At 38.3% G+C, this 10,417-nt stretch overlaps 1 non-coding gene across 1 annotated transcript; it reads left to right on the forward strand.

The window, feature by feature from the left end:
- The first annotated feature begins 10,095 nt into the window (after positions 1-10,095).
- Positions 10,096-10,202, forward strand: LOC139894807 (small nucleolar RNA R71). Its single transcript, XR_011775289.1, has one exon. It is a non-coding gene; the product is annotated as a small nucleolar RNA R71 (small nucleolar RNA).
- Positions 10,203-10,417: the final 215 nt, after the last annotated feature.

A 10,417-nucleotide genomic window follows, 5' to 3' on the forward strand; every position in this document is an offset into this window, starting at 1 on the left:
AAATTGTTTAAGTTCATGTTTTAATTGTGTTACTAGTATAACTAGCTTCGTTTTGATGCATAGGTTGATTAAGAAAACTTCAAATACATGATTAGTGATTTTTGTGAATTTTGATTAGGGTTTGATGAACTTGAAATGAACTTTTCATACTTTGAATGCCATGAAATGTTGTTAGTAAGTGTTTAGTTGTATTGCATGAGTAATTACCTTCGAAACGGCATATCACATGTGTGAATTGGATTCCCGAATCATGTAATGCATTTCAAGAACTTGAAGCTTTGAAAATGGACCTTGAATGACCACTTGGAAAGAAATCGGTTATTGTAAATGATGTTAAACTTGATGAAAAGTAGTTAGCTGTGTTCCTTGTCAAATTAGCTTTCTAACGATATAAGGTGCGAGTTCTAAGTGTTAGCGGTTTGTAAAATATGCTTGAAAGAGTTTTGATTTGGGACTTGAACAATTGAGACTGACCAGGTACCAGCACAAGACCAATGCCGCGGTGCGGAAATCCTGGGTCGCGGCGCGACCTAAGCCCTGTCCAGCTTCTGACCTCCTTGGTCAAAATAAGAAAAATGTATGGCATGGTATGGACCTCCGATTCACATGTAACTTGTTCTAACATGCTTATATATGAATAACTAGCACCGAAAAATAGTTCGGGACCCGACCCGAACGTGTTGACTTTTGTTGACTTTGACCCGACCAAAGTTTGACTTTTTGTCAAACTTAAACAAATGATTATGCAATCTTTTCTAACTTGTTTCTATACTTGTATCTTGCATGAAACTTGACAAATTGTTTCACATGCTACATAATCGAGTCGTAACGAGCCATAGGACTAATTGAACATCTTTGACCGATCGTGTTTACCGTTATTGATACAACCCTAATTGTTTAGGTCAAGACTAGCATTTGTACTTTGCACGTTACTTGTTGAAGTACCTTTTTTACTCTCGCACTCTAGGTGAGATCATAGTCCCACTTTTACTCTTTTGAACTTACATTTGGGATGAGAAAACATAAACATTTCTTTTTAACTAAGTGAACACAAGTAGAGGAAAACAAACATTCTACATACGAGTTTAGAACAAAATCCTCAATTCGATTATCATTAGTTACTCTTGCAGTGTGTAAGTGTAGGCATGAAATTATGTTGTATGGCCATATGGGTTTGACAAACCCTCATCTCGGACGGTTCGCTACCGTCTACGGATGAAATATATTTTCGAGAAACAGTGTTGTTCTAGCACTATTAATGGGGTTCAACGGACGGAATGTTAAGCCTTGATAATTGGGTGCTCGTGAATATTAACTTTTAGAATGTACTACTATTTCATAAATGTTGCAAATCTTGTGGTTCGACTTACTTTTACTCACTTACTTACTTAAACCTATGATTTCACCAACGTTTTCGTTGACAGATTTCTATGTTTTTCTCAGGTCTTTAAACGATATGTGAAACATGCTTCCGCTCATTATTTTGATACTTGCATTGGATGTCGAGTATATGTGCATACATGGAGCGTCTATTGACTTTACTTAAAACTGTGTCGCCTAGGTTTCATTTGTACTTATAACTTTGTAACGAAACTTTTGGTTGAACAATTCTTGTAAACTTGGGAACAATCTTTATGTAAGAAATGAAGGCAACATTTTTTTTGGTCAAACGTCATTTTAAAGACTTACGACCACGCAATGGGACCTAAGTAGTCGGCGCCGTCAATGACGATTTGGTCGGGTCGCTACAAGTGGTATCAGAGCATTGGTTGTAGGGATTTAGAGTTCATTGGTGTCGACCCCGAGTCATAGGGTACATTAGTGAATCTAGACTACAACCGGCATATAGACTTGACGTAGGAATTACTTGACTACTTGTGCATTTATACTCGAACTCTCCTACTCATATCTATTCTTATTCTACCTTAATCTCACGTTGACTAATTTGATTGACACGCCACCTTGACTATATGAAGTAATGTCGAATGCACATATGAATTAGGGTAATATAATTTCCGGGATTATATTACAGTGACTCACATGGACGTTCTGACATTATGACATAAAGAATTTAAGGCGAGTCAACGAAAAATTCTCTCTCTATCCTTATTCCATGCAACGGTTAGTATTGTTAAGAATACTAATCAGCGATGATCTTGTGTCATGAAGGAACAATGGCTCAACAAGGCCAACACAATACTCCTCTCGAAACTCTAGAACAAGCTCTTCAACGAATGATAACCACCGCCGTGGGTGCGGCCGTGGCCGATCACTTTTCCAACAACAACAATCATGGAGCCGGTAATTCAAGCGAAAGTTGCTCCTACAAAAACTTCATGAAGTACAATCCTCCCACTTTCGATGGAACCGGGGGACCGATTGCTCTCACCCGATGGTTTGGTCAAACGGAAGCCGTTTTTACCATAAGCAGTTATCAAGACCAAGATAAGGTCAAGTTTTCCACCCTCACTTTCACCAGCGTTGCTCTCTCATGGTGGAATATGTATGTACAATCGGTGGGTATCGATGAAGCCCACACACTCTCTTGGACTGAATTAAGAGAAAGAATGATCACCGAATACTTCCAGCGCGACGAAACTCGAAGGCTCGAACAGGGGCTAAGAAATTTAAAAACGGTCGGGAATGACCTCGAAGCTTATAATCAACAGTTTGTCGAACTAGCCTTAAGTTGCCCGAACCTCATGACTCCTGAATCCCTAAGAGTTGAACTTTACATGGAAGGCCTCCCAAAGAGCATTTACCACGAGGTAGTATCATCCAAACCCGCTAACCTGCAAGAGGCATTAACAATGGCCCGCCAGATTATGGAAATGGTGGGTGAAATTAAAGTGCCGGCACTTACGGCCGAGAAACAATCGGGCGGCAACAAAAGAAAATGGGAAGCCTCTCAATCAAACAACTACAACCACAACAACTTCGTCAAGAAACCTTTCGCCTCCGGTGGCAAGAAAGGGTATGCCGGAAACCTGCCCTACTGTAACAAATGTCGCAAACCTCATTTTGGTGAATGTGGCAAACCATTTTGCATCAGGTGTCAAAGAAGTGGCCATGTGGCCCATATTTGTAAAAGTACCGTTACCGTCGCTTAAAAGACGCCCAATGCTCCAAGGGCGGTTGTTTGTTTCGAATGTGGCCAACCGGGTCATTATAGGAATGTGTGCCCAAAGAAGAAAGCCAACCCCAACGCACGCCGTTGAACTTTCAACATCGACACCTAGGATGCCCGAGACGACGATGGACTAGTCACGGGTATGTTTCTTCACAACAACCCGCATATTTCATACTTATTCGATTCGGTTACCGTTAGACGTTTTATAACCAAGGCTATGACTCGTACTCTTTGCACTCCACCTTTTTCCTTTAAATACTACTTAGGCAATTTAAGTGACCAACGGAAAAATATTGTGTACCTATAAATTTTATCGGAGGATATACGTTAAACTTATTGGGTGGATAATTTGAATTGTGACTTGACACCTATAGAACTAAGGAGCTCAAAACCTATTCGTTAAGGAGAAATGTTTCCCTACAATTATGTATAGATCATTGGAACTAAGTAACTTTCGGTTGAAAACCGATACCCTCTTCCTCGTATCCATGACCTCATGATTATTTACATGAATCTCGTGTATATTCCAAACCGACCTCTGTTCCGGTTATCATCAATTGAGAGATCAGGGAGAAGATGTCTCCTAACCCGCTTTTAGAACTCGCTACGATAGTTGTAAATTTCTTTTAGTACCGTTCAATTATCTTGGCCTCCGCCCGTATTCATAGGCCTCATGAACCGCGTTTGTAAACTTATCTGGATGAATCCGTTATCGTATTTATAGATGATGTCTAAACCTATTCAAGTAAAGAAGAAAACGAACAGCATCTCCATCTTACGCTCGAACTCTTGATAAAAGAGCAACTCTATGCCGAATTCTCCAAGTGAGAATTTTGGTTAAACGAAGTCCAATTTTTAGACCATGTTGTTAGTGGTCAAAGTATTTCAATACATCTCGCAATCGGAACCACACGTAATCGGGAAACCCTCACGACTCAGACTTGTATTCGTAAAATCTTAGATCTCGCCGGTTATTACTGAAGACTCATTTCTGACTTTTCTCGTGTTGCACGACCTTTAAACTCGTTAACTCACTGAGGGAAAATTTTAAACCTCTCCGTGTCCGAACTTCGAACATGATCTTTCACACAAACCTTACTAGCTAAATTCGTTTAGCACACTGGAACTCAAATATGGAAATATTTCTACTTGAAAGCCCTAAAGGCATACTCTCTCGACTCGAAATCAAGGAAACTGAAATTCGTTAATTTGCTCGAAAAATTTGAATACTTAATCATGGACCCGATCAACTTTCTCGTCAACACGTGCCACGTTACATAGCTCTGTTATTTCACCATTTTCCGCCTGATATTACTGGAACTTAAGATAACACCCAATCCAAGGATACTTCACTCTTCTTTGACTTATCATACAACTACGTGTACTATCTCGTTATCCCACCAAGCCTCAACATTCGACCACTAAGTGCGCGACATGGTTACCTCAAGGTGTGAACTCATCCTATTCTAAGTTCTCATTTCACTCCTGTCTTATCGCTCGCACTTCCGTGTAAGGAAACTTTTTATAAAACTTCTCAATGGAGAGAGAAACTCTTCACATTATATTAGTATTCGCCACGAGGGTGAATAGTCCTAACAACCATTTTCGGGAACCGTTGGATCTTCCACGGTGCGGACCTCTTGAGAAACGAAACCTGTTCAAACGTGTTTTAAAGAAAATTCTAGCTCGGCACGGCGTACCATCTCCATTAAAATTTCAGATCGAGATACTCGTCTCACTTCTAAATTCGGGATGCCTTACAAGGAACCTCGGGGACCCGTCCAAACATGAGTGCCGTGTATCATCCACAACCAATGGACCAAACAAACTTACGTTTCACATCTTGGAAAGACATGTTACAAATTTGTATTGTTGCCTTTAGTTGTCTCCTCTCGCACAGTAGTTACCACTCGTGTATTAACGCCGCACCTTTCGAAACCTTACATCACCACAAGTGTTGTCCTCAAATTTCGTTGGACCGAAGTAGGTGACAAGCAAATCATCAGATCTGAAAGCATTTAAGAAAAAACCATTGAGATAATTCAAGTCCGAGAAGGGCTCAAGACGACCCGTAATCACCAAAGGAGTTACACCAAGGTTAGATGAAAATCTCTCAAGTTCAAGGTCAGTAACCGCGTAACATTGAAAAACCACACCTTGGGAAGGTGTAACCCATTTCGAGAAATCGATGAAAGTTATATCCGCAATATTGATCCTTTTGAAAATTTTGGGGCGTATTGGAACCGCCTCCTACCGTTTAGATTTCCTGACTCAATTAAAGTTTCCGTTTACCTTACATTTCGTGTAACAAACTTAGAGACGTGTCCTGCGGAACAGGAACATGCTATCCTCCTAGATAAACCTACTATTGATGACAAACTCCCCTACATGGGAAAACCGGTTGAAATGGTGGATCGTAAACCAAGCCTTAATACAACGTGAAACACCGACTATCCAAATTCGTGGAAATGCCCAAGGACATATCTTCACTTATTCATAGCATTGACAACGCAAGGTCTCGAGGAAGAGACATCTACTATTGCTTCCAACTAAATTTCGGGACGAAATTTCTTTTAAGGTGTGGGTAATGTAACATCTCGCATTTTTCCGTTAAATTATTTTAATGCCCGTATTTTTATCTTAAATAATATCCTTCGTGACTAGATACGTATCCTCCGTTAGCCAACATTCTTAATAATTTTCGTTATTGGATTATAACATCTCCCGTTAATGTGCGTATCTAAAATATCTCGTTTAGGTAATTCACGCACCCGCTTATAAACTAAAGGGACTAGACTTGCCAAAAGACCAAACCTTTGACTAGGTCAAAGTGGTCAACACCCACCTCCTTCTTTCATTTTCCATTTCATTTCCTTTTTCTTAAATACTTTCACCATTTTTCTCTCAATCTTCAAAACAAGAATTCATCATCTAAATTCGTATTAGGAGGCTAGCAACAAAACAAATTACATATTTGGAATTCTCTCTTCATCCTCTACAACTTGATACCAATTTCATCTCATTTGGGTAACTTTCTAAAATCACTAGATTTTGTGTTCTTGATGTTTTTGAATTATAAAGTTGTTAATTAGTGTCTATGGCTCAAGTCTAACATGAATATATGACTTGTATGCTCGATTTGTTATTTTGGAAAAACTAGCATGAACTTGAAAATGGGTTTGCTTAATCTTTGATTTTGGATGAGTTAATGTTGTTAAATTGTTTAAGTTTATGTTTTAATTATGTTACTAGTATCACTAGCTTCATTTTGATGCGTAGGTTGATTAAGAAAACTTCAAATACATGATTAGTGATTTTTGTGAATTTTGATTAGGGTTTGATGAACTTGAAATAAACTTTTGATACTTTGAATGCCATGAAATGTTGTTAGTAAGTGTTTAGTTGTATTGCATGAGTAATTACCTTCGAAACGGCATATCACATGTGTGGATTGGATTCCCGAATCATGTAATGCATTTCAAGAACTTGAAGCTTTGAAAATGGGCCTTGGATGACCACTTGGCGAGAAATCGGTTATTGTAAATGATGTTTTCGCTTGATGAAAAGTAGTTAGTTGTGTTCCTTGTCAAATTAGCTTTCTAACGATATAAGGTGCGAGTTCTAAGTGTTAGCGGTTTGTAAAATATGCTTGAAAGAGTTTTGATTTGGGACTTGAACAATTGAGACTGACCAGGTACTAGCACACGACCAATGCCGCGGCGCGGAAATCCTGGGTCGCGGCGCGACCTAAGCCGTGTCCAGCTTCTGACCTCCTTGGTCAAAATAAGAAAAATGTGTGGCATACTATGGACCTCCGATTCACATGTAACTTGTTCTAACATGCTTATATATGAATAACTAGCACAGAAAAATAGTTCGGGACCCGACCCGAACGTGTTGACTTTTGTTGATTTTGACCCGACCAAAGTTTGACTTTTTGTCAAACTTAAACAAATGATTATGCAATCTTTTCTAACTTGTTTCTATACTTGTATCTTGCATGAAACTTGACAAATTGTTTCACATGCTACATAATCGAGTCGTAACGAGCCATAGGACTAATTGAACATCTTTGATCGATCGTGTTTACCGTTATTGATACAACCCTAATTGTTTAGGTCAAGACTAGCGTTTGTACTTTGCACGTTACTTGTTGAAGTACCCTTTTTACTCTCGCACTCCAGGTGAGATCATAGTCCCACTTTTACTCTTTTGAACTTACATTTGGGATGAGAAAACATAAACATTTCTTTTTAACTAAGTGAACACAAGTAGAGGAAAACAAACATTCTACATACGAGTTTAGAACAAAATCCTCAATTCGATTATCATTAGTTACTCTTGCAGTGTGTAAGTGTAGGCGTGAACTTATGTTGTATGGCCATATGGGTTTGAGAAACCCTCATCTCGGACGGTTCGCTACCGTCTACGGATGAAATATATTTTCGAGAAACAGTGTTGTTCTAGCACTATTAATGGGGTTCAATGGACGGAATGTTAAGCCTTGATAATTGGGTGCTCGTGAATATTAACTTTTAGAATGTACTACTATTTCATCAATGTTACAAATCTTGTGGTTCGACTTACTTTTACTCACTTACTTACTTAAACCTATGATTTCACCAACGTTTTCGTTGATAGATTTCTATGTTTTTCTCAGGTCTTTGAACGATATGTGAAACATGCTTCCGCTCATTATTTTGATACTTGCATTGGATGTCGAGCATATGTGCATACATGGAGCGTCTATTGACTTTATTTAAAACTGTGTCGCCTAGGTTTCATTTGTACTTATAACTTTGTAACGAAACTTTTGGTTGAACAATTCTTGTAAACTTGGGAACAATCTTTATGTAAGAAATGAAGGCGACATTTTTTTTGGTCAAACGTCATTTTAAAGACTTACGACCACTCAATGGGACCTACGTAGTCGGCACCGTCAATGACGATTTGGTCGGGTCGCTACAGAAATGAGTTGAGATTTCTCATTTTTCGTAAGAGAAGACGATATTTTTACAGGTAATTCATATTCACCATGTAAATAAGCGTATTCCAAATGGTTTGGAAGTGGCTTTAAATCTAATGTCGGTGGTTTTTCTATCGATGATTTGTATCGATATCTGTCTTCCTCTTTTAGCATTTGAAGTTCTTCTGTTGTTGGTTCGTATTCATTTGCCATAAGTGTGGCTAATATTTCAGCTTCATCAATTGGTTCAGTTCCTTCTCCTAAAGAACATTCTCCTATTCCTTGTAATTCTGGAAATTCTTGTAACAATTCTTCTTGTGAATCTTTGGTTTGAACATAATAACATGTATCATCTGCGGATTGCGGTTGTTGCATGGCTCTATCAACAGAAAAGGTAACACTCTCGTCCTCTATACTTAGGGTCAGTTTCTTACCAAACACGTCTATTATTGCTTTAGCCGTGTTTAAGAATGGTCTTCCTAATATAAGAGGAACTCGAGAATCTTCTTCCATGTCCAGAATAACAAAGTCTACTGGAAATACTAAAGTACCAACTTTAACTAGCATGTTCTCAATTATCCCTCTAGGATATTTTACTGATCGATCTGCTAGTTGTATGCTTATTCGGATTAGTTTCAATTCTCCGAGGTCTAGTTTAGCGTATAATGAATATGGCATTAAATTTATACTAGCACCTAAGTCTGCCAATGCTTCTATTGAACTAAGACTACCCAGAAAACATGGAATTGTGAAACTTCCTGGATCTGATATTTTTTCTGGTAGTTTATTCAACAGCACTGCAGAACAATTAGCATTCATTGTAACAGCCGAGAGTTCTTCCATTTTCTTTCTATTTGTGATTAGATCTTTCAGGAATTTAGCATATCTTGGCATTCATGAAATCACATCAATGAAAGGAAGATTGACATTTATTTGTTTAAACATATCCAAGAATTTGGAATGCTCGGCTTCAAGTCTTTCTTTTCTTATTTTACTCGGGTAAGGAAGTGGTGGTTGGTATGGTCTAACATAAGGCTTTGCCTTAACTGTGTTATCTTCATTAACATTTTCAACTACCGGTTCTTTTTCCTTATCTTGCTCAGGCTGTGGTGCCTGTGTAGTAGGAATATAGTCATCAAAAATTACAGGTATTTCAGGGGGTTTAAGTGTAATACCACTTCTTATGGTAATGGCTTTATCTGATTCATTTCGGGGGTTAGCATTTGTATCGCTCGGTAGACTCCCTGGTTTTCTTTCACCTATCAACCTTACTGGGTTATTTACTTCTTGTTCCAAATTTTGTATAGAAGCTTTTTGATTTCTAAATGCTTGAGCATTTTGTTCATTAGTTTTTTTCTGAGATGTGAAAAATTGAGTTTGAGATTCAACTAGCTTCGACATCATGTCTTCTAAATTTGGCTTTTTATCATCGATTTGTGGTGGTTTATTTGGAAAAATATGTCTTTGCTGGTTGTAAGTATTGTTAGATACTTGTTGATTACTAGGACCTTGTTGGTTGTTGTATGGAACATTTCGGTTATAATTCTGATTTTGATTGTAATTTGGTCTTGGCGGTTGATAATTACCTTGATAATTATTTCCAGGCCTTTGGTTCATGTATGAAACATTCTCTCTTTGTTCCATTGTTTGTTCAATACTGAGACAATCTTTTGTCAAATGTGGTCCTCCACACTGGTCACAACTAATTCGTATTGCGTGAATATCTTTAGTCATCTTTTCTATTCGTCTCTCGAAAGCATCTAACTTTGCAGAAATGGAATCAAAGTCATGGCTAGAATTGGCTCTAGCCGCTTTAGATGAACGAAGGATATCTTTTTCTTGATGTCACTCATATGAGTGGGAGGCTGTGTTATCAATAATTTTGTGAGCTTCAGTTGCGGTTTTCTTCATAATGGAACCACCAGCTGTTGTGTCGATGTCATTTCGTGTAGCAACATCGCATCCTTGGTAGAATATTTTCACTATCTGATAAGTGTCTAAACCATGTTGAGGACATCCTCTCAACAACTTTCCGAATCTTGTCCATGCTTCATATAGAGTTTCATTTGACTTTTGTGTGAACGTAACAATTTCTCCTTGAAGTCTCACGGCTTTAGATGCCGGAAAGAATCTTTTAAGAAATTTCTCAACTAAGACATCCCATGTATCAATCGCCCCTTTAGGTAACGATTCTAACCAATCTTTGGCTTCTCCCTTTAAAGTCCAGGGAAATAACATGAGATAGATCTAGTCCACGCCTCATATAGAGTTTCATTTGGTTTCTGTGTGAACTTATCAATTTCTCCTTGAAGTCTTACGGC

This window comes from Rutidosis leptorrhynchoides, chromosome 2 (genome assembly GCF_046630445.1).
Source record: "Rutidosis leptorrhynchoides isolate AG116_Rl617_1_P2 chromosome 2, CSIRO_AGI_Rlap_v1, whole genome shotgun sequence".
In the NCBI taxonomy this organism is placed as follows: domain Eukaryota; kingdom Viridiplantae; phylum Streptophyta; class Magnoliopsida; order Asterales; family Asteraceae; genus Rutidosis; species Rutidosis leptorrhynchoides.